The sequence below is a fragment of the Hemicordylus capensis genome, chromosome 2 (genome assembly GCF_027244095.1).
Source record: "Hemicordylus capensis ecotype Gifberg chromosome 2, rHemCap1.1.pri, whole genome shotgun sequence".
NCBI lineage: Eukaryota > Metazoa > Chordata > Lepidosauria > Squamata > Cordylidae > Hemicordylus > Hemicordylus capensis.
The window spans coordinates 287,113,553-287,138,381 of NC_069658.1; the positions used below are offsets into that span (position 1 = coordinate 287,113,553).

The 24,829-nt window shown below is 46.0% G+C and overlaps 1 long non-coding RNA gene across 1 annotated transcript in view; it reads right to left on the bottom strand.

Annotated features, from left to right (window-relative positions):
• Positions 1–6,016: 6,016 nt before the first annotated feature.
• Positions 6,017–24,829, bottom strand: part of LOC128346410 (uncharacterized) — a 36,475-nt gene continuing 17,662 nt past the window's right edge. The window contains exons 3-6 of the long non-coding RNA XR_008316947.1: positions 8,401–8,546; positions 7,836–7,923; positions 6,971–7,101; positions 6,017–6,168 (exon numbers count right to left, since the gene is read on the bottom strand). This is a non-coding gene — a long non-coding RNA (uncharacterized LOC128346410). The remainder of the gene's footprint in view (positions 6,169–6,970; positions 7,102–7,835; positions 7,924–8,400; positions 8,547–24,829) is intronic.

The window sequence follows — 24,829 nt, forward strand, 5'->3', positions numbered from 1 at the left end:
AATTATAAGAGGCAACATAAAGACATCCCTAAGATAATGCTATATAAACCACTCCCTGGCCCCTCAAGACATGTTGAAAAAGGCAGCCACTATTTAGAGGCACATCAAAAACTATCTGTAGTCTCATCCTTCCTTCAATGCACAGGCAGTCTGAACAGGGCACCCTAGGCAAAGTTTTATTTTGGCACGCACACACACACCCCAAGCAGAGAAATGCGAAGCCCTGGCTTTAAACCACACAGTCTGAGCTGCACAGTCTGCTCATTCACCAGGTTGAATAGCCAGCCTGCACAGACGATCAGCAAATGACTAGTCCATGCAGGCTTGAAGATACAGTGGGAGAGAGTTCCCAGTCTTTAACAGGGGCAAAACTCTTCACACTTCAGAGATGAAAAGATGCTGCTGTTTATTTGGAAATGCAGCCTGAGACCATTTCCTTTTGGAAATGAATGCCAAGGCAGGCAATTCAGATTATATCGAAGAAGCGCAGCTTATGAGACTAACTGTTTATTGGGGGCTGAGGTGCAATGAGCAAATACGACTGTGTATTCTGGGGTGCAGAAGTGCAGCCCCTTTGGGGAGTAGGGTGCAGTATTACATATTGCATTCCTACACCACTGTGCAGTACAGGAGAAAGAGAAAATAATTGGTAGTGCTATATCCTGGCACTGTGTATGTGCCCCCTATGACCTGGTGCTCTAGGCCAGGGTTTCTTAACCTTGGGCCCCCAGATGTTGTTGGACTACAACTCCCAGAATCCCCAGCCACAAAGGCCATGTCTGGGGATTCTGGGAGTTGTAGTCCAACAACATCTGGGGGCCCAAGGTTAAGAAACCCTGCTCTAGGCAACTGCATATGTCTACCTAGCGGACAGGCTGGACCCTGGGTCTCAAACATGCACTGGCCAGAAAGGGAGGCCCTCTTGGCTATGACATGGAGGCTCACATGTAGGCAAACTCCCACTAGAAGACCAGCAGACACTCAGAAAAGAAGACAGTTGTTTTGTTGAGGACCAGGAACTCCACTCCATCCAATCAGAGGCGTATCTAGGGAAAATAGCGCCTAGGGCAAACACTGAAATTGCGCCCCCTGTCTAAGCATCTGACACCCATCTTTCAGATAACTTTACCATAATATCAGCTGAAAAATACAAGTCAAGCTCGTTAATCTTTTAATATTTCAAAAACTATTTAGCACTGGACTTAGCCAGACCTAAAAATGCTGGAAAACTACAAATTTCAGTATGTGGGGGCTCATGAAATACCCAAATACTATGTACTTGGAAAACTAAACAGAAGTGCCTGTCTAATTCTTTACTATGCATTGTAGCATCACCATTACATAAGTTTTAAAAATCAATGGAGAATTTGACTTTTCCCAGATACTCTGTAAATAATTAAAGGATATGCAGGGTAAACTGTGTCACTGCTTGGAATATATTCTAGTCTTTCAGAAAGACAGTTAAAATGAGAGAAAGAGAGCAAGAAACACCCAGTGGGCCTTAATATTAAGGGTTTCACACTGATTCAAAGACAAACTCACCATTAATAGCCATATTAGCAAGACATCACATTTAACTCACTTATCACAAGAAGCAAAGTAAGCGCAAATGAATACAATCCTAGCTCTTAAGCGTCAGCTCAGTATTCACAAGCCCTGATTCTCTGTACATAGTGCCAATCTGAATATGTGTACAGTGTCTTATATTTATTATTATTATTATTATTACCCTTAGCCCCTTTGGGGGGCTCCCTAAAGGCTGGGGGGGGTTGCAAAGATTCACCCTCACCCCGCTGGCCTCTAGGGCCTCACAGGGACCATTTGAGCATGTGCAGTGGCCGTTTTTAAAAATAATCTTTTTTTTTTAAAAAAGGCAACTGAAAACAAAATGGCCACCGCACATGCTCAAATGGCCTCTGCAAAGCCTGGCATGACCTAGAGCCTCACAGAGGCCATTTGAGTATGCACGGTGGCCATTTTGTTTTTGGCAGCCTTTAAAAAAATAATAATTTTACAAAATGGCGCCCCCCTTCAAGTGGCGCCCGGGGCACGTGCCCTGCCTGCCCTACCCCTAGATACGCCCCTGCATCCAATGATGTGGCTAGCCAAACACTCATGATCCCTTTGCCTTGCTGGATAATAGATTGGCTACACAGAACAGGACAGTCCCTGCAGAACAAGTTCTGCTGCAGTCTCCTACATGGACTATGTGAGTATTGTTCCAGTTAGTACAATATTTTCCCCAACAGGTAGATCTGCAAGTGTGGATTGGGGTGTGTGTGTGTGTGTGTGTGTGTGTGTGTGTGTGTGTGTGTGCGCGCACGCAACAACAGAAGCTAAGGCAGAGCCCCTAGGTAGAGCCACTCTATCACAATCACTCATTCATGATCACCTACTGAACATGTGAGCAGTGGCACTATATATTACAGATTATGAAGTCTGATATGAGCAAAAAACTGCAGGCACAGGCAATTAACCAAATCAACATTGGGGAGGTATGATTGGACAAGATGAAGGGGCTAGAGAAATTGAAAGCATCCTAAGGCATTCAAACAATTAGCTAAATGGGACTATAAATTGATGTAACACTCTCTCTAAATGACTCTGGCCTGCACTATGCCTGTGTGGAAGAACTCCTCCAGGGACTGGAAAAGCATTTTCTCTCAGAAGAACATTGTTTTCCCCCATGGAATTTGAACCCTGGGGATTTGCCCTCTGTTTTTCCTCCCATGTATACTATTGAGCCGGATCTATTCTCCCATCCTTGTGGGAAACTGAGAACCTTTGCCTCAGTGCACAGCTATTGCTAACTCATGTTTTGCAGTCTTGAACATTTTTTCCTGGGATATAAAGGTTCCCAAATCCTGGCTGATTCTGCTCATCTGCTGGCCTTTGGGCCCACCCAAAGAAAAAGGCACACTGTTTGGACTAAATCTTGCCCAGGCAAAAGTTGTCTCCTGACTTGTCCTTTGGCTCTCAGCTTGTCCTCTAGCTCATGTTTCTCAACTCCCGACTTGACCCTGACCTGGCTCTGGCAGTCTCTCTGTCAAAGGTGTGGTTGTATGCAGACTGTGAGTGTTCATGATATAAAATAATTTTAAAAACCTCATCTGCAGAGACACCTGGCAATGTCAGTTACAAGGATGTGCCAGGGCAGTTCACATAGTTGAGGGTGCCGTAGTGTCCTAATATCTGGTCAGTGGTGTAATAAGATCTGGAGGGGCCCATGTTTCATAACTGAATTCTGCCCCCCACCAGCCCCACCAATTTTTAAAAATGTACTTTATTTTCTTGGAGGCTCCTGCCACCACCAGCCCCACTGTTGGCAGCCTCCTGCCCACCCACCCACATGCCTCACTCACTCACCTCCCTCCCCAGCACCAGCAAAGAGCCAGCACACACAGGGACAGGGATAGGGCTGGGGGAGCTGTTCACTCACATGCTGACCCTCGTCAGTGCTGGTAAGCCTGACATGGGTGGGTAAGCAATTGGCTCTCCCAGTTCTAATCCCATGCACACTGGTTCTTTGCTGTCACTGGGGAGCGGGGAGAGAGAGAGGCAAGTAGGCATGCTGGCAGCTGTTGGCAGGTATTCAGGGTCAGCGAGGCCAGCAGGTGGCTGAGGGGCCTTTGGTGGCCCCTCTTCGGGGGGTAGGCTGGGGCAGCTCGTGTCAGGAGGATTATAGATACGCCCCTGTGTCTGGTGGCTTGTGTCATGTATATGCAGTAGGACAGGGTGAGGGTGAATATGAGGGTGTTCCACCTTCGCTGTGTGTGGCTGAATGGTCCATGCCAGACTTGACTACTGTAATGTGCTCAACGTGGGGCTGCCTTTGTATGTAGTCCGGAAACTACCATTGGTACAGCATGTGGCAGTCAGATTGGTCTCTGGGACAACACAAAGGGACGATATAACACTGGTTTTGAAAGAACTATACTGGTTGCCAATATTTATTTATTTATGATTTGATTTGATTTGTATACCGCCCTTCCAAAATGGTTCAGGGCGGTTTACAATTGCAAACAAACCACTAAAACAATAAAGAGCTAAAACAAAAATTAAAAACAATATGACAACAGTTAACAATTTTAAAACATTTTAAAACAAGAATTAAACAATTGCAGTAATTAAAACCCCCGAAACCGGGTTAAAATATTAAAAACTGATTTAAAAACCCTGGAAAGCCAGGCCGAACAAATACATTTTGGGCCCTCCTGAAGGCTAATAGAGAATTCAAATTACGGATTTCCGCAGGGAGCGCATTCCACAGCCTCGGAGCAGCTATGGAGAAGGCCCGCCTCTGAGACACCACCAGACGAGCTGGTAGTAATTGGAGATGAACCTCCTCAGATGACCTTAATGTACGGTGGGGATCATGCAGAAGAAGGCGCTCTCTGAGGTAACTCGGGCCTAAGCCGTTCAAGGCTTTAAAGGTAATAACCAGCACTTTGTATTTTGCCCAGAAACATATCGGCAGCCAGTGCAATTGTTTCAAAATAGGCGTAATATGGTCTCTCCGGGTTACCCCAGAGACCAATCTGGCTGCCGCATTCTGAACTAACTGAAGTTTCCGAACTACATACAAAGGCAGCCCCAAGTAGAGCGCATTGCAATAGTCAAGCCGGGAGGTTACCACCCAGATATGTTTCTGGGTGAAATACAAAGCGCTGGTTATTGCCTACAAAGCCCTTTACGGCTTGGGACCAGGCTATTTAAGATAGTGCCTCCTTTGTCATGAACCCTGCCACCTGTTACAATCTTCTGGAGAGGTCCAGTTACGGTCGCCACCAGCTCATCTGGTGGCGACTCAGGACCAGGCTTTCTCTATGGCTGCCCCAGGGTTTTGGAGTATGCTCACTGCTGAAATAGGAGCATCTCATTCTCTGTTTGTTTTCAGGAAGACCCTCAAGACGTTCCTGTTCTTGCAAGCTTTTAATTAGAATTTTTATAATTTTAATAATTTGTTTTATATTGTTTTTATTGTGTTTTATGTATTTTAACCTGTGGTTTTTAATGCTGGGATTTGTACACCACCTAGGGATTTGCATACCAGGTGGTATAAAAATACATACATACATACATACATATGATCTGAGGGCACTGTCAGTCCACCATTCTATGAATGGCATGTGCAAGTGATGTTATCATGGATGTTGGGACTAGGTGTGCTGGCATATTTGTGTACAGTGCTCTATGTAAACTTCAATGAGATCATGTTGATGCTGATTTTTCTGTGGGTGTATATAAGATTCTGACTATACTATGATGACATTCTGTTGATGTTAGCAGACTGCTGGTTCAGTGGGAAAAGAGGATTGCTTTGTTTTCCTGTCAATATGAGCTGAGGAAGTGTAGCAGTGAGTGTAACAATTAGATGCCATTTTATGGCTATTATCATCAAATGTTATAAAGTAGCCCTCTCTAGTATTTCCTCTGAAATTCTTGTTGGGGTCTACTCATCCATGTCTCCTAAAAGCTGTAAATATTCAAGAGAGGAAACCAGTTAGCATGTAAAGATCTTAATAGGCACTATAAAGGAATGCTAAAACCACAATAGCCATGCACCTGTAGTGAATAGTGCATTTGTATTTTGTACAAGAGGCTCTTTTTCCTGGCTGCAAAGAATTCTAGCTCTTCCGGGCAGTTGGTGAATAGGAAGGGAGCCCCTGTAACAAAGATATAATTTGAATTAAGAAAAGCACAATACCCTTCCCCTCACTCAACAATCAATGCAGTAATTAGCTTGGCTCATAATAGAATTGTATGAGGTTTCAAAACTCTACTCGTAAGCAACCTGTGCCTCCTTTTTAAAAAGTACCATCAATGATATAAAGATCAAAGTCAATGAATAATTTAAAGCCCAACTAATACGCAAAACAAGCACTGCAGCTACATTGTCCTGATAAGTCAAAAGGTGAAAAATCTGAATACATCCATGTGAGGCAGAACAAAGAGACATTTCAATAGTGTTGCGTGTATGTTAAGCTCACGTGCCTCGCTCTCCAATCCAGACATTTCTTAGAAATGTAGAGGCTCTGTTGCAAGAAGTTCTGCATTCAAATCAGTAGATGGAACAACCTGGTGTGTATCTTGCATGCACGCATAGAGCTGCTTTTTCTACTTAGGCACATAAGGGTTCCACATATACACTGCAGCAGGTATAGAACTCTGGGGAAGAGTACAAATCAGTGTGATCACCAGAATAGGCTCAACATTGCATTATGCCTTGGGAAATCTGCTTTTATCCACAGTAGTGCTCATTTCATTATTGTCCCTTTATTTGTACCAGTAATGACCATTATCCATTTTATTGAACACTCATTTACAGGATTTGGGCCTAGGTCTTTAAATATGATCCAAGTTCTTCATTATGATCCAATTAGCTGCAAATTAATGTTAATTGTTATTTTCCTTTGGCTGCTTCTAAGCTCAAGAAATATGAATTGTTAAAGTCTACACAACTTATATTTTTGCTATACAAAGTAGATTCATGACATCCTCATACTCATGACTGAAATCAGTCAACACTAGCAGAAGATGAACAAAGGTTATCCTTCTTGAAAACCAAACTTTCCAAGTTAAAATGCACTGGAACATATATGATTCTGGTTCTGATTATCTATGCGCAGTAGATTTTGGATTTTGATATTAGCGATTTTGCAAAGTCTGTTTTCTCTCCTAATTCCTTATATTCATTATACGTCATAGCTCTTAAGGCTACTCCTATCCTGACTACTACTACAACATACCTAATTTCTACATATAGCTCACAGTGTTACATAACCAAAGTCTTCCAGCTTGCACATCCTTTCTTATCAGGAAACCAAATAACCTTCCTTTGATAGTCTGTGGTGGCCACATTTTAAGAAAAGAAAAAAATCATAGTATTATTCATTCTCCACCAGAGACCGACCTGTCTGCAATGGAGTGAAGTTATCGTAGGACACTTGATTGACTGGTCAATTCATACCTCTCAGATATCTATCTCTGTGGCTGATCAAAAGCTGCAATCCGGCCGTCATTTGGTGAACTATTTATAGGAAATAACCACTCTTCTTTCTGTTAGTATTATCTCATCTATTTTTTCCCCTGAAATTTGTGCTGAAAACAGAAGATAGGTGAAAAGTACCACATTGCTTTCACCACAGGGTCCTCCGTCATGAATAAATGTACAAAATGAACATGAGAAAAGCACAATACGGTTCATTTATTTTTATGTTTTGTTAGCTCCCAATGTTATAACCCTAATGATATTATCCAAAAGGCAAGATACTGAGGCTATTCTAGGGCCCAGCCTAGGTTATGCTGCTTGCATAGATAGCCGGGATTGAGGCTGATCCCAGCACTTCTGCCCCATCTAACCCTACTTTTAACCCTGGCCTTTAGCCAGGGTTACAGGCACAAGTGCGTCCTTAACCCCGGCACTGGGGTAGTGTGTAGCCCGAGCATACACAAAGCTGGGAGGCAAGAACGCCCAGCTGATGGAGGATCCCTCATTGAACTGCACTCCTCCTGCTCCCTGCTCTGCTGCTCGCTCTGGCATGGCTCATGTGCCACACAAGCATCAGAGCCTGTAAAGAACCATCGATCATGTGCAGCCCTCTCCCCTTTCAGGATGTTTGGTCGGGCACATTACCTTAATAAATTATTTCTCTCCCCCTCTTTATGCAGGACATGCCGATATCTGGGAATGTTTGTCTTTAAATGCTAGAGCAGATTTCATAGGTCATTTATAGCAACCTGGAACAGGAGGATTCCCAGGACTTATACTATCCAAAAATACTAATGCTACTGCCTAGTTAAAACCATCTACAGAATGTTATTTTGGAGCTTACATGGGCAATTGGTTCCACTGTTGAATGATTCTTAAAGTTCAGAAGCGTTTTCTGAAATCCAGAGCTTATCGTCCATTCCCCAATGGCCCTGGAAGAGAGATGCAATGTCTGTGTTCAGTTTCTAAAGTAAATACAGACTATATAAATTTCTTTCCTATTGTATCTTGATCGATGGAAGTACAGCAAGATTGTACTTTGGAGTTTCCTTGGAGTTCTTGCTAACCTATTAAAATACAGCTACCTCTCATCTTTCTAAAATAAGTACTTATATCATTTTTTTAAATGTTATAAGTATCTTTAAATAAGGGCAGTTGGGTTGGAAAAATCCTTATTTAGGAAGTTGTTCAAATGCTATACAAGTTTAAAAAGTAGAAATGCATGCATGGTGCCATCAATTTTGAATGGCTCATGCACACTAATGGTCAGGTTTCCCATTAAACATTAAAAATGGTCATGGAGGTCAACTCCATTCCTGGTTGTCACATCAGTTTTTACAGGCAGTTATGGCACCAGGTATGTATGTCACAGAAACTAAGAACATCCAGAGATAGTTAGCCATGCTTACCTTCCTTTGAAATTCATAGGACCCGAGTTGGTTGCGCCTAATTGGTTTCATAGATTTTGTAGGTCACAACAATTTATTGGGGACTTTGCAGTTCTCCATCTAGTTCTTCAGCCGATGATGACTGTGACTGTCTTGTTATTTCAAGCCTAAAAGGTAAAGGTGTGCCGTCGAGTCTGTGTCATCTCCTGGCGACCACAGAGCCATGTGGTTTTCTTTGGTAGAATACAGGAGAGGTTTACCATTGCCATCTCCTGCACAGTATGAGATGATGCCTTTCAGCAGCTTCCTATATCACTACTGCCTGATATAGGTGTTCCCCATACCAGCAAAGATTCGTACCAGCAGCCTCTTGCTCCCTAGGCAAGTTACTTCCCCACTGTGCCATTAGGTGGCATATTTCAAGCCTAGACCAAAATTTCAAGCCTAGACCAAAACTGGTTTGAGGTGGGAGGTTTTCCCCCCTGTGGAGCTCATCCTTTTAGGTCCTATAGATAACCTAGCTCTGACCCAGTGGATCATTTGGGAGTACCTGATGCTTCAGGAGGACAGTCCTTTGGATGGGAGAACTACTGCTGGATCAACCATATAAGTGAAGGGAAAATGGATAATCAATATAAAATTAAAACATGGTCATGCAGGTTCCGGGCTTTTCATAAATGCTTTTCAAGGTAAACAATCACCTCTAGATTGATGTAGGATGGCTGTTAGAAAATACATTCAGATGGCTATTTGTGTAAAAAGTCATTCACCGCTTACAAATCACATGCCACCATATCTTGGTATATAAAGTGACCACAGATCCATTTATTTCAGTGGAGCAGCAACTGCTTGCAAGTATAGAGAATGTGACTGTACAGATTAAAAACTAGCCATGGGAAGACATATCAAGGCTGCAGAGAGACATTTGCTATGATTTGTGTCAAAGTAATGAGCATTCTCAGAGGAATATAGAGAGAACTGAGGTCCTCCAAGAATTTATGGGAGATCTTTATCATTCAAACGCTTGCAGAAATGAACTCTTTGAAGGTTATAATACTTATGCTGCAACTAAGTATATTATAGAGTCATGGCACCACTCGTAATATTGGGTGTTGGGTTTTAAATATGTTGGCTGATATTCTAACTAATCCTGTGCCAAAAGATGCATGCCTACAGTGGCTCCTAAAGCATGGATGCTCGCACATGAGGGGACAATTGTCCTTGATCTCTCGTTCGCCCAGAAGTGTTTGGTACAACACAAAATTATGTCCCTGAGGGCTACGTGACCTTCTGAGACATTACTGCATGCTGTGCAGAGCATTTCCAGGGGAAGGGAAGATCAGCAAAAATTTCTGCCCCTGTGCATGAGCACTTGCACTTCATAATCCTGTAAAGTCCTGCTAACTGAGCAAAGGGCCACCTTTTTAAAGTGGTGATTCTGTTTATTTAGCAGGGGGAGAGCAACTGGCCCTATCCAACCCCAGCACAGCATCCCTCCAGTGGCTGTTGCTGGTGTCTTTCTTATGTTTCTTGTTTAGAATGTGAGCCCTTTGGAGACAGGCAGCCACTCAATTAATTAATTAATTAATTTCTGTATGTAAATGCTTTGGGGACTTTGGTTGAAAAGCAGTATATAAATATTTGTCGTATTCATATTCATAAAAGTAGACATTCTCTCTAGCTTTTTTTGGCTGCACGCTTGTATTGTTAGGATAGCCATTGGCCATAATCCAAAGTAGAGCTATGTAATGTGCAATGCATGCAAGGCAAACACGGATTGCCTTGCTTAGTCATATTAAGGTCCTGGCTAACTAGATACGTATGGTTGCTCATTAGCAGGGCACAAAGGCAATAGCCCTCCCACTTGTTTGTGCTATATGGCACTCAGAGATATACTTCCTCTGTATGTGGAGATTCCATTTAATTAACATAGCTATTTAATTAATTAACATGTTATTTAATTAATTAACATGTTATTTAATTAACATGCTGTGAGATATATCATTGTATCCTCCAACAGACTTATCTTGCACATTTGAGCACCATTTATTTCAATGACCCATAATGGTATACTGGATTTTGGGCTTTTTAAGGGGGGGGGACCCACTATGAAGTAAAAAGTATAGGAACCACACACAAAACAGAAATACGATATGCTTAAATTTTTAGTATAGTGTTCACAGGTTACAACATATAATGGCCATATTCGGACATAGCACCGAACTGGAGGCTGGAGAACCCTGGGTTTCAATTTGAAACTTTAAATCACACTGCAGACATTCTTCTAACTGCAGTCTGCGAACTTCCAGTTCCAGAGGATGGGGAGCCCCTCCCTGATGCTTGGATGCTGAGGCCAATCCCAGAAAGCCCATGGCCAGACTGTAGGCAAAGCGTCAGCACCTCAGCAGAGCGACCGCGATTGGCCACAAACTGGAAGGAGGCATGCCAAGTGGGATCATGCATTTTCAGAGTGGAAAGGTCATTTAAATCCCTTTAGATGCCATGCCAGCACTTCTTCAGACATTGATGGCACTGCCACCTTCCTTCCTAAGAGCCCTGCACCTCAGTAGACTTGCACAAGCATGATTTCAGGATGGGTGGGTGGGTGGGTGGCACTATTGGAGGGCACTATTTCTCTGGTACTCAGGAAAGGAAAGGGAACATAAAGACTTCCTAGGAGGGGATATGCTTATGCGGGAGGGCAAAGGATCCTGGGGGATCTGTCCCCCTGTTACTTAGGATGCTGTTGTGAAGAATCACCTGTCAAAGAAGTCCATTTAGAACAACTTACACTCCTGCTCTGCTGGCAGCTTGCTATCATGAGAGGGCCATTCTACACAACGACCAGTCTATTGGGAGGACCATGTGGCTATAAGCCCTAGGTCTCCCATTGGACTACATGCTCACAAGTTGAGCTACCCCAACAATGGGGCCCCCACTTGTGTGGAGCATCCAACTCTCCAAAGTAAGTTCTCCTGTAACGCCCACTTCCCTGTGAAGCCTTGCACTCACACCCCTTCCTTGTAAAGCCTTGCACACGCCAAAAGAGATTTTGATGCTCCATGTTTCAGAGCCTTGTTGTGTGCCCAATCAGGGGGAACACCAGGTGTGGGGACATATCTTCAAACCCATTCAAAATTCCCAGATCCGGCCTGGTGTTGTGTTGTGTACAGATCTGCCAGTGTGAGGAATCACAAGAGAGGGAAGCCCCAGTTTCCAGAGGCCCCAGGAGAGCAGGGTTGCTGATTCAGGGCACAGGCAATGGCACACATGCTCACATGGGTGAATGCACTGGCAGGGGACAAGCTACCACAGACTTTTAAAAGTCAACTTTCTCCTTGATTTTAAAATGAGATCATCGGTGTTCTTAAGGAGTGTTGAAGCAAAGCAACATGACATATTGCAGAACAGACCTAGTAAATAACTGAGCAAAGGTCACATGTAACACAAATTTGACTACAGCCTTTCCCTTTCCTAAGAAACCGCACTAATGGTTTGTGCAGAACAAAAAGACATATAAAAGGTTTTCATGTATCATGCCCCTACTGTAAGTAGACAGTGTTCATCAGAGTTCTAGGGGTGTGCATGAACCAGAACTCATGGAATTCAAACCAAACCACATGCTGCTGAACTGGTTCAGTTGAATCAACTGGCTGGTCTGATCCATTTGACCGAATCAGTTCAGCAATTCAGCTATACTTGTAAAGGAGAATTTTAAAGTAAAGGAGTGGGGCATTTTACAAGAAAGGGGTGGGGGAATCTAAAAAACAGTGGCTGGGAAAGTGGCAAGAAAAGTAATGTAAAGTCCTTTCCTGCCTGTACAGCTGCCAGCACAGACACTCACCCCGCTGGAGCTGACCAAGTGCACTGCAATCCATATTTACCACACTACTTCCTGCTGCAACGGCACTGCTCAGGAAAACCTACATGCAGAGCTGGGATGCACATGGCCTCCACACATGTGCGGATGCCATTGGTGGGATCAGCATGGTGTTGCACCGACGCCATGTATGTGCTGGTACCATGCACAAGTTCTTGTGGGCAATGCCATTGCAGCAGGAAGCTGCATGTGGTGACAGAGAAAATGTAAGGATCTGCTCTCCTCTTTTTTAAAGATCACGCTCGCCGCTCCCCTCCCTCAGGTGCCAAACCAGTTCGCAGCGATTTGGACTGAGTACATTGCTACTTGATCTATAAGCAAAGGAGCAGCCTGAGTAAGAAAGCCGCATTCACTGAAATTTGTAGGGTAGGGAGGCTGAATTGGAACTTTTCCACCTCTGGAAATGAATGCTGACTGCTTAAATTTACCATCTGTGCAGGATTGCTATTGCTTTCTTTTTTTAAAAAAAAAGCTCTGAATGTGAACATCACATTTCATGAGCAAATCTTTTTCAAATACATTTTCACATTTTTAATAGAGACTTTTTTTCTCCCTCATGATGGAACATGCACTCATTTCAATTACTGCACTATTAACCTTGTAACAAAACAATTCTCTCTGTATCTGTCTGAGAATTATAAATCACTCAGGTGGAGAGCATACTCCCGGTAGTTCCTTGTAGTGGTGCATAATACCATTTAAAACTTGTTTTATTAACCTGTGCAAAGCTGTACTTGGAACCCCATCAGTACAGAAATCCATTCTAATGTCCTGAATTCCTTCACTGTGTGAATTATCTTTACATGTGTCCTGGCAGTGTGCAATCATTTATGACCTCTCTCCCTTCAGTACAATTGGAGCCCTGCTTGAAAAGTTGTCCATTCTTTCCTTATGTTCAAGGGAAGCAGTAAAAACTCCAGTTTTTAGTTGCTGTTCTCCTTGTCTTATGAGTCATTAACATCAATTACTAACCACTGGATTGTCAATTAAGGTTATTGCTTGCTGCTATTCAATGACTAATGTGCTAATTGTCATCAATTTACTGCTTCAATTATGTGGTCATATACTTGCCTAAAGGTATATTCTTCTCATATAGGCAGACTGAGGGAAGTATGCAGTGTTTTTAATGTTGTAATGTGGGACACATCTAAAAGAAGCTAGTACATGCCACAGGTTTCAAAGATGCATTAAGGGCGGACATGTGTTACAGAAACTGTAACAGAGATAAATTTTTCTCCCTCTCTCACAACACTAGAACCAGGGGTCACCCCATGAAACTGAAGGTCAGGAAATTTAAGACCAAGAGGAAGTACTTTTCACACAACACATAATTTATCTATGGAGTTCCTTGCCATGAGATGTGGTGATGGCCACCAGCTTGGATGGCTTTAAAAGGGGCTTAGACAGATTCATGAAGGACAGATTTATCACTGGCGGCTAGTCTGATGGCTGTGGGCCACCTCCAGCCTCAGAGGCAGGATGCCTCTCAATACCACTTGCAGGGGAGCAACAGCAGGTGAGAGGGCATGCCCTCAACTCTTGCCTGTGGGCTCCCCAGAGGCATCTGGTAGGCCACTGTGTGAAACAGGATGCTGGACTAGATGGGCCTTGTGCCTGATCCAGCAGGGCTGTTCTTATGTAAACTACTACAGTGATGAAATTATTCAAGCAAATCATTCACTGAGGCAGATCTGTAAGGTAATTGTGTCAAAGTGGAAATCACTTTTTGAGGGTCAAAACTTATATTTGAATGCGGATGGATAACTAAAACTGTTAATCATCTAGCAAGTGCTGATACTCCAAAACTGTTTCAATTTCACTGTAATTAGCAATGCTACCAAAGTTTATGCATCAGTTCAGAAAAGGATGGTTTCAAACATACATTTTAAAAATTGCATTTTTAAAACTCTTAAGCTTCAGACATTTTGCAGTGAAAAGACACAGAATTAAAAAAACTTTCTTGCAATAGGAAAAAAATAGCTCTAGGAACACATTCTTATACATTTATCCCAATCCAGTGCTTTTGAGCATCACATGTTAAATAAGATCAGATAACCTATATAGATTTCACTTGATACATATGTACATATTATGTGCATATTGCCACAGGAATATTACAGTTAATGATACGTGATCTTGCCCAGGCATGGTTGGGACTGGGGCAGCAATTACCATATAAAAGACAGTGGAGAAGTCTTGGAAATAACTTCTTACTCTCAGAAAGGTCACACATAATTGATGGACCCTTAATCCTTCAATCTCCCAGTCTCCCCTTTGAAGACAATAAAGCCCCATTCTCATGTAACACCAAACTGCATTAAAATGAAAAATGGGGCAGAGCTTGGAATTCCTGTACATCCGAATGTGTGAAACTGCGATTTTGTGCCCAAAGTGCAAAACCTACTACTACAAATATTTATATACTGCTTTTCATCCAAAGTTCTCAAAGGGGTTTACATAAGAAATAAAGAATAGATTATTATTATTATTTTACATTTATATCCCGCTTTTCCTCATAAGAACATAAGAACAGCCCTGCTGGATCAGGCCCAAGGCCCATCTAGTCCAGCATCCTGTTTGGCACAGTGGCCCACCAGATGCCGCTGGAAGCCACAGGCAGGAGTTGAGGGCGTGCCCTCTCTCTTGCCATTGCTCCCCTGCAACTGGTACTCAGAGGCACACCCTTGAGGCTGGAGGTGGCCCACAGCCCTCTGACTAGTAGCCATTGATAGACCTCTTCTCCATGAAGTCATCCAAACCCCTCTTAAAGCCATCCAGTTTGTTGGCCATTACCACATCCTGTGGCAGAGAGTTCCACAAGTGGATCACGCATTGTATGAAAAAGTACTTCCGTTTGTTGGTCCTAGACCTCCTGGCAATCAATTTCATGGAGTGACCCCTGGTTCTAGTGTTGTGTGAGAGGGAAAAGAATCTCTCTCTCTCCACTTTCTCCACGCCATGCATACCACGCCAAGGAGCCCAGAGCGGTCCCAAGGAGCCCAGAGCGGTGTACTACATACTTGAGTTTATCTTTCACAACAACCCTGTGAAGTAGGTTAGGCTGAGAGAGAAGTGACTGGCCCAGAGTCACCCAGCTAGTTTTTTTTTATGGCTGAATGGGGATTTGAACTCGGGTCTCCCCAGTCCTAGTCCAGCACTCTAACCACTACACCACGCTGGCTCTCCAATAAGATAGTGTTCTGTCCCCAAAGGGCTCACAGTCTAAAAATAAACATAAGGCAGATGCCAGCAACAGCCACTGGAGGGATGCTGTGGTGGGGTTGGATAGGGCCAGTTGCACTTGCCCTGCTAAATATAAGAGAACCACCACTTAAAAAGGCTTCTCTTTGCTCAATTAGCAGAGGCTAACCCTAACTCCAATTTGAACCTTCAGTTTGTAGTGAGTTTCACCTCCCCAACCTGAGGTTTGGGGGCAGCAGCATTACATATGAATGCAGATGCTGCCATAACCATGATTTAGCGCTGTTTCTGGAACTGAAGTCACAGAAAGGATATCCCAGACCTGCCCAGGAACATGCCCAATCTACACCTGCAGCGCTTCTCAATGGCCAACTCTCTGAGCATTTGCTCTACCCCACTGTCTCTGATCTTCTTAAGCCACTGCCTGGCAACAGGCACTTCTCGCTGGACGCCTCTACAAGCACTTGCCCCACCCCCCGTCTCTGATCCAATAAAACGGTTTCCCAGCAACAGGGACACCACCACATCCCTTCCCAAGCATCTAAGCCTGTCAAACAGAAAGGTCACAGGTGAGTGGGGGGGAATGCCTGCTTCCCACTGAGTCCCTTGTTCCCCCTTCTGGAAATTAGAAGAGAAAGGGGACAGGATGGCAAGAGAGACATGGTGTGTTTCCCTCTATGGAAATGAATGAATGTTCACAAGCATATGCAGTTGCAGTGGCAGCATAAACTGGGCAACTCAATTAGATTCCTGCAAAGAGAACATATGGCTGGGCAGTAATGCCCAGGCTTGTGTTTGAAAGGCAGCCACACCCAGGGTTCTTGAATGGCTCAGGTCTACTGTTTGTACAATAAAGTTGAGCAAGGGGGTGAGCCCGCACCCCTAAGGTTACAACATGTGGTCCCTAGCCTTCCTCATGCAAAGAACCATCTAGCAGGAGCAGCATTGCCTCCAGTTATATGAGAGATTCTTTCTAAGTGATGAGGATAGATCCAGGGTGGACCCCTCTGTCATGAGAGTGGCAGGCCATGGAGAATCTCATTCTCAACTCACAAGAAGAACTGTGCAGGGATTGGGCAGAATTGCTAATAATCTGTGATGATAGCCCTTCTCACAAGACAGCTCTCTCATGAGTATGGAAGGCCATGGAGACTCACATGCAGGCTGCCCATCAGATGCCACCACCCTTGTTGCTCGACACATGCAAGCCGCAGGGACGGGTACCCCAGGCAGCACCTCTCCCTGTCTTTGTGACAGCCGTGGGGAAGCAGCCCAAGCAGGCCCTCTGCCATTCCAGCTGCCCACTAGAACACACTCATGTTTATTCTTGCCTGGCACAGCGATCCAACTGTCCTGAGTTTGCTGATAATTGGGGCTCCCCTCTCCCACAGTGGACAATCTGCACACACTGCAATAAGGCTCTGAACCCAGGAAATTTGAACTAGAGTGAAAATCTCTCCCTGGTCTCAAATTTTCCATAGACTGCCCATCCGGTACGACCCGGACACATGGATCTGTAAATTCTCCATTTGGTGCATGAAAAAGTTGCCTGGAGAGGAGGGGGCTGATGTATTAAAGTTCCATTATTAACCAGAGGGAATGGGGCTCCCATTGTGTGGGGCTCCCTTTATTTGGATGGCCTACCTTATGAGAGTGTAGTCTGATGGAAGACCGAAAGTCTTGCAGCCTCTGGTCTTCACCAGTGGACTGGTCATCTCATGGCCCTCTAATCTCCGGGGGGGGGGGGCAAACCAACACAGAAATGGGAGTGTGGTTTGAAGTCCCTAGAGTGCTTAGCCAGTGTCAGCCATTACTAGAGCATGCTTGGTCACAGTGGACCAGACCCCAGGAGCCTTGCCCTCCCTCATATACATATTCCCTCCTAGGATGTCATCATGATTCCTTCCTGGAGTAACAGAAAAATTGTGTCCCCAGGCATCCCTCCTTGTCAGCAATTGTGCTTGCATGAGACTGTTTGGATGCGGGGGGTTTACAAGTGTGATGGTGCAATTGCTGTCAGAAGAAGGGCTTGCATGGCATTTAAGGGAATTTAAATGTCCTTTCATTGCCGAGGGTGGGTGGTCCATTCATTCCAAAATGGCACAGTCATGTGGCTAATGGCTGCCACCCTTCAAATGTTCTGATGCCTTGCCTACTGTCTGGTGATGTGAGCACTATGGAGCTTGCTAGGATGTGGCCTCAGCAGACAAGGAAGAGGGAGGGGCTCCCCTACCCTGAAACTGGAGGTTGCTGGGCTGAAGTTTGAGGAACATCTGCTATGCAATTAACAATTACAAAAATTAACTGCAGGTTCAGCAAAGTCTGGTTTCACGTTACATGCGAATGTGGCTGAAGAGTCTGTTTCTCTTCCTTCCTCCCATCCTTTCTCCCCCACACTTTGGAGTTGGGAATGCTGCAGTTACACAGTTCCGGTTGCCAGAGATCTTGACAATGTGATTTTCCCAGGGCATCAAGTGTCCTTAGTAATAAAAATGATGGTCCAGGAAGTCCTGACACATAGGTTGCTGCTGTCATAATGTTTTAGGTACAAGGATGGCGAAGGAAAGAAAGTCATACCACGGGGGGATAGGAGAAAAAGGAGAAGCAGGAGAAGGAATGAAGAGGAGAGGGAAAGGGAGGGAGCTAATGATATGGTATGGAAGATGAGGAAGAAGGGAAAGAAACCTTCCTTCCAACCACAACCATTGCCCCAGCTGCAACTAAATAAGTAGGTAGGTGGGAGTGGAAGGGACAATTTCTTCCCAGGTTTGGATTGAAATCTGAGCCAGACAAGAATTCAGAGCCATATTTCATCTGTATTCTCCTTGTTTCTCATTTATGTCATTAAAGAGAAAAACTACTCAAATATTATTAAAATGAAAGATAGCTAAATTGCTAACTAAACAAATTGGATGGGGGGGGGGCAATATTGGAAATCCACAGTTTATTTGCTTTTCCAGAAGCTAAAAGTGATATCTATAGTGTGAAAGCCATCACAGTGATTTACTCAAAACCAATTTTGCATGCTTTGTATCTTCTGCCTTAAATTCTATTCGTGTAACTGAAAAATCCTTGAACGTCAACAATGTCCAGTAACCATTAACTCCTAGATTCCTGCAGCATGTACACTCCCAATTTCTTTTTGTGTGAACCTGAAAAACGTTGGTGATTTTGTGATGGTATTGTGCCAGCTTGACATTTAATGTTTTAGCCTCCTGGAGCACTTAATTGAAATTCTATGATATTCTAGTTTGAGCAATGATGTTGATAGCAACACAATAATGTGAATTTTGTGTTAGGCCTAAAGCCTTTGACAACAGCTAAAATTCTGCATTAAGATGTGCAGAGCAATCCTATATATGCTTGTTCAGAAGCAAGTCCCATGCGGTTCAATAGAACTTTCCTAGTGCACAGGTTTTGCAGCTATATATCATTCAAACCAAATAATTTTGCATAAAATCATTCACATTGCATGTCTAATTTGTTAGCAGGGTTAGCAGAATAGAGAAACTATTTACATCATTTGAGGGCTAAAGAATGATTAAGAAAAGTGAAGAAAGACTGAAAAAAGTGGGTGGGGAACATGACTGAAGGCCAAGTTCATGTTTAACCTTGAAGGTCACAGATACCTCTCACTGTTAACTCCAGAACCTTCTGCAGGCCCATTTTCAAAGGATTAAAAGTTAGTTAGGAGTATTCTAGAAAAGTTAAGAAGTTAAAATATCAAGATTACAGTTTCTACAATAGAGTGTGTAGGAATTCCACATGTGCAGAGATTCACAGCCTTTACACAAATTCCACAGGGAAAGAGACTGAAAATCAGAGACCTTGTAAAGGTTCTTTGTGATACAAGGAATGATCATGCAGGTTCTTTTCCTGGAAGCCGATTGCCCACCCTAGGTAGCTCCCCTGCCAGTTTTCATGCATATGGAATAGGGCATTTAACCCAAATGATCATCTTAAAAATGCACCTGAGTACAATTGTTGTAAAACACCTTTTATGGGCTGCTGCACACAAAGGCAGGTGGGGTGCTGGATCAAAGCATAAAAACACAGACACACATGAAAGATAATCCCCAGAGTAAAAACAAATAAATAGAATTGTTCCCTGGAGGAGGTTTGTCTATTGAGATTACTCTTGGGATATTTAAAATAACTGTGGTAAAATAATACACATTTCTTTTCTGGTGGAGATGGATTTTCACCATTTATTAGCATTTGTTATTTGTAACTATGAATGTGGGATAATTGTCTACAGCTAGGGTTTTTTTGTGGCATGTGCACTGCATACTGAGAAATCTTAGAATGAAGTGAAAGATCATAGGAAAAGAAGGTTCTTTTTGTGTTTACAACTGACCTGTCAGATGAGCATCATGAAAAATCAAAAGCTCATTCAAGCTGTCAGTCTTCCATCCTGTTACATCAAGGCGAAGAACTAGGTTCTCCAGCTTATATGCGGAAAAGAGATTTGTGTGAATTCTCATAAGAGCCATGCAGAACTCTCCCTTACCTTCTGCTGTCTCATAGGTTTGCCCCTACTCACTCCATCATTTGATCCCAAGCAGGGGCTCTCTTATACTTTGCGTAAGATTATCCATGCACATCATCAAGCCCCACGCATTCAGCAGAATTGAGAGTTGGGCTGTGTGCAGGGCCCAAGGCAATAGGGATGTGCGGTTCGGTTCGGATCCGGACCGGTTCGTCCGAACCGGTCCGGATCTGGCGGCTCGATCCCGGACCGAATCGGGCCCTTCCGGGGACTGAGCCGGACCGAATTCGAGCCGGTTCGGTACCGAACCGGCTCGGGTTTCCCGAACCGGTTCGGGAATGAAATTGAGTCTCTGGAGTGTCTCTTTAAAGTTCCAAGTGTGTCCTCCATTTTGTGTCTCCTTCCCGAAACTTTTGCTCCTCCTTGCATCCATTTTGTGATGCTATTTCCAGGCATTGTATTGGCTGCGCTATTGATCCTTGATTGGCCAGAATGAGTCCTTTGGTCTGGTAGGCTGCTTGGCTGTTGCACTGTTGAGAGCTGGCACCCTGTTGGCCGTGGGGGGAGTGCAAAGGTGGGGGCTCCCAAAGGAGGGAATTTCAAACCTATATAAACCCAAGCCTCTTCTCTGGAAACTTCTCTTGGCTGCAGTTGTGGGATCATCTCTGAGACCTGCTTGCCCTTTGCTGGCTGCTCTGGTGTCTCTGTGAGTCCTGACTGTGTCCTGTGTCTCTCTGTGTATGCTCTGTCTAATCCTTTGTCCACCTGCCCTTTGTGACTCTCTGTGTGTCTCCTCTCTCTGTCTGTCTCTTGTCTGTATACTGTGTGTTACTTCACTTTACTTTCTTCTTAATTTCCCCCAATTTTCCCTGTTCCTTGTCTGTCTGCTTTTCTCCCCCCCTCCCCCCCTTTCCCTTTTCATCCTTTGGGCCTACCCTCCCCCTCCCCCACTCCCACCCACTGCATCCTCATTGCTTTAAATCTTCTTCCATTTATTATTGCTCTTTGTCCTGCCTTGTTTTTGTCCAACTTTTTGATTTTCACATTGCATTCCATTGGTTTCATTTATATATTGCTTGCTGGTTTTGCTTAAATTGTACCATTTTGTTTGTTTCTGCTGACTGCTGCTGCCCTGCGAGTTGGTTCCCTGAATCCCTCCCCCCCACCCCCAGAGGATTCTGTTGTTGTTTCTTGTTGTCCCATATAATCAGTTTTGGTTCCCTGCTCCAAACTTGCCCCTCCAAGTCCAACCACACCCCACCCCAACCCCACCCCATCCAGCCTTCTCCCAAGTTTGCTGCTGCCAAACAGAGTCCAGTTTTCTTTGCTTGGTTCCACTTATTCATTTGCTATTATTAATTTGTAGCAATTGTGGTTTCATTGTCTCTGTTCACTTAGTGGCCCCCCTCAGAGTCTGTGTTTGGTTCCCCCTCCCCACACCCACACCCCCAAGTTTTTTCTGCTGGTTATAGTCTTTCTTTTCATTTTTTTTTTAAACTTCTGGCTTGTGTTCTCTTGATATATATTGCTTTATATATTTTGCTACCCTCCTCCTCCTCCTCCCCCCCCTGCCTGCCCCCCCCCACCCTCCCTCCTCCCAGACCCTAGCCCAGGCCCAGCTCCTCCCCCAACCACCCCATCCAGCCTAATCGCTGCTGCTGCCCGAGTTGTTCCAGTTTCTCCTTTGCTGTTTGTTGTTGCCCCCTCCCCTTCCCCCCAACACCCCTCTGCCACACACTAGCCCCCAACCACACACACCCTCTCTGCTCCCCCCACCCCACCTCTTTTTCTCCTTGCCCCTGACTCTCTCCACTCACCCCAGGCCCCCTGCCACACACTAGCCCCCAACCACACACACCCTCTGCTCCCCCCACCCCACCTCTTTTCCTCCTTGCCCCTGACTCTCTCCACTTACCCCAGGCCCCCTGCCACACACTAGCCCCAACCACACACACCCTCTCTGCTCCCCCCACCCCACCTCTTTTTCTCCTTGCCCCCGACTCTCTCCACTTACCCCAGGCCCCCTGCCACACACTAGCCCCAACCACACACACCCTCTGCTCCCCCCACCCCACCTCTTTTTCTCCTTGCCCCCGACTCTCTCCACTTACCCCAGGCCCCCTGCCACACACTAGCCCCAACCACACACACCCTCTCTGCTCCCCCCACCCCACCTCTTTTCCTCCTTGCCCCCGACTCTCTCCACTTACCCCAGGCCCCCTACAACACACTAGCCCCAACCACACACACCCTCTCTGCTCCCCCCACCCCACCTCTTTTTCTCCTTGCCCCCGACTCTCTCCACTTACCCCAGGCCCCCTGCCACACACTAGCCCCCAACCACACACACCCTCTCTGCTCCCCCCACCCCACCTCTTTTCCTCCTTGCCCCCGACTCTCTCCACTTACCCCAGGCCCCCTGCCACACACTAGCCCCCAACCACACACACCCTCTCTGCTCCCCCCACCCCACCTCTTTTTCTCCTTGCCCCCGACTCTCTCCACTCACCCCAGGCCCCCTGCCACACACTAGCCCCAACCACACACACCCTCTCTGCTCCCCCCACCCCACCTCTTTTCCTCCTTGCCCCTGACTCTCTCCACTTACCCCAGGCCCCCTGCCACACACTAGCCCCAACCACACACACCCTCTCTGCTCCCCCCACCCCACCTCTTTTTCTCCTTGCCCCCGACTCTCTCCACTTACCCCAGGCCCCCTGCCACACACTAGCCCCCAACCACACACACCCTCTCTGCTCCCCCCACCTCTTTGGACCGCTGCTACTGCTGTGTCCACCCCCCACACCTGAATCCCCCCTCCCTGCTGCGCTGCGCTTCTCCTCTCTCCTCTTTCTCTCTATCATCTCTCTTTCTTTTCTCTCTCTCTCCTCTCTTTCTCTTTGTCCCTGCCCCCCCTCTCTTTTCTCTCTCTCTTAGTCTTTTCTCTCTCTGCTCCCCTTCACTTTCCACCTCCTCTCCCACAGCTGCAGCCGCACACAGTAGCCTACCCACCTGGCGGCTGCCATCGGTTTTTTTTTCTTTTTATAGTTTTTGGTTGATTTTGTCTCTGCTTGGGGGTGAGTTGAGCGACACAAATAGTGTTGTCTCCTCACTTCTGCCCCTCCATCGTTGTTGAACTACCCCGGTTGCCTGTGTGCCTCGTGCGGCCGCCCTGCTGTGTCTCAGCCCAGGGTGGCTGGCTGGCGGCGGCGAATCCGTGACCAGCAGTGAGCGGCAGGAGAAGGACCGGAAGAAGAGGGGTTAGTGCGTGTGCGATTGTGCACCTTTTGTTGCCCCTTTCTCTCCCTAGCTGGCGGTTTTAAATAGGGACACCCCTATTCTGAAATGCATTTGGGTGTGGGGAGGAGGGAGGGAACCTTGGAGAGGAGATGTACTGTTGTAAAACTTGTGTCTTCATGCCCATGCCCAATAAAGAAATTGCTGCTGTGTGTTGCGTAGCATTGCATGCGTCTTGCAGGTGGTTTTTGAACAGGTGCCTTCCAGAGTGCTTCCTTGCCTCTGGGGCAGTCTGAGTGGGGTCCAGGGTTCTGATGCGATGCTGCCACTACATGCTGGGCCCATGCCATGCCAGAGTGCTTCCTTGCCTCTGGGGCAGTCTGAGTGGGGTCCTGGCTGGGCTCTGATGCTGCCACTACATGCTGGGCCCATGCCATGCCAGAGTGCTTCCTTGCCTCTGGGGCAGTCTGAGTGGGGTCCTGGCTGGGCTCTGATGCTGCCACTACATGCTGGGCCAATACACACGTATGATGATGATCATGATGTTCAATCCATGAGGCTGCCATCAAGTGTTTGCTGCTGCTTGCTTGCCATGGCATTGGGCAGGCAGAGTCACAGAGTGGGTGGGTTCAACCTCTGTGTTGGTGTGACTGGGTTCTGGTTTTGGTTGTGTGCAATTTAGAGTCACTAAATAGGCTGCATTGAGTTTGATGCTCCCCCCACAGGAGCATTACTTGAGAACCACCCCCCAGAACCCACACTTTGTGTTCCAGTTCACTAAATAAGGGTTTCCTCCTTTGATCTGCAGGTTCCCAAGCGTTGACTGCATCCCTCCCCCACCCCCGGTAGGTGCTGTGCCCTCCCCCCATCCACTCTCCCCCCCCAAAAAAGCTAAAAACTTGCCACCCACACCACAACTACTCCACCCAACTGCCCGTGCCACCCTCCCACACCGGGGTTCCACCCTTTAACCCCCTATTTTTCTAAAAAAAAACCCTCCCAGACCCATCTCCCCAATTGGCTTGGTGGTTGACTCCCAAATTCAAAAAGGACACCCTCCCCCTCACTTCGATTGGCTTCCCCCCCCCCATATCAAAAAGTCTTCCTTTCCCCCCAATTGGCTTCCTTTTTTGAAAACAAACTTCCCCCCCGCCGCCTCCAAATCAGCTGCCTTTTTTTTGGCCCCTAAGCCCCTCCAAATTATTTTTCTGACCCTGTCTGGCCTTCCTCCTAAAGTCTCCCTCCTTCTGACCTAGCAGCATGTCTGAGCGCCGTGTGGCGGGCAGGGCTCGCTCAAGGCTGGCAGGCAGAGGTGGGAGAGGCCAGGTGTGGGGTGCGCCTGCGGCACGGGGAGGGAGAGGACGCGGGGAGCCTGAGGACACCCCAGTTCTCCCCATTGGAGAATTCTTTGCTCCGGCCCCATCTTTGGTGCGCAGGATTCAGTTCCCCACGCCTGCTGCCACCAATCGCGGCAGAGGCAGAGGCACTGTTAGGGCTGTGGCGGGTCCCTCCTCGCCGGCGGCACCAGGTGCTGCTGAGCTACCGCCAGTTGTTGAGGTGGAGGAGACTGTGGAGTTGGAAGAGCAGGTAGAGGGCGGTGAGGACCGTGCGGCTGGCAGCGATGCAGCCAGGTTCTCCCTCCC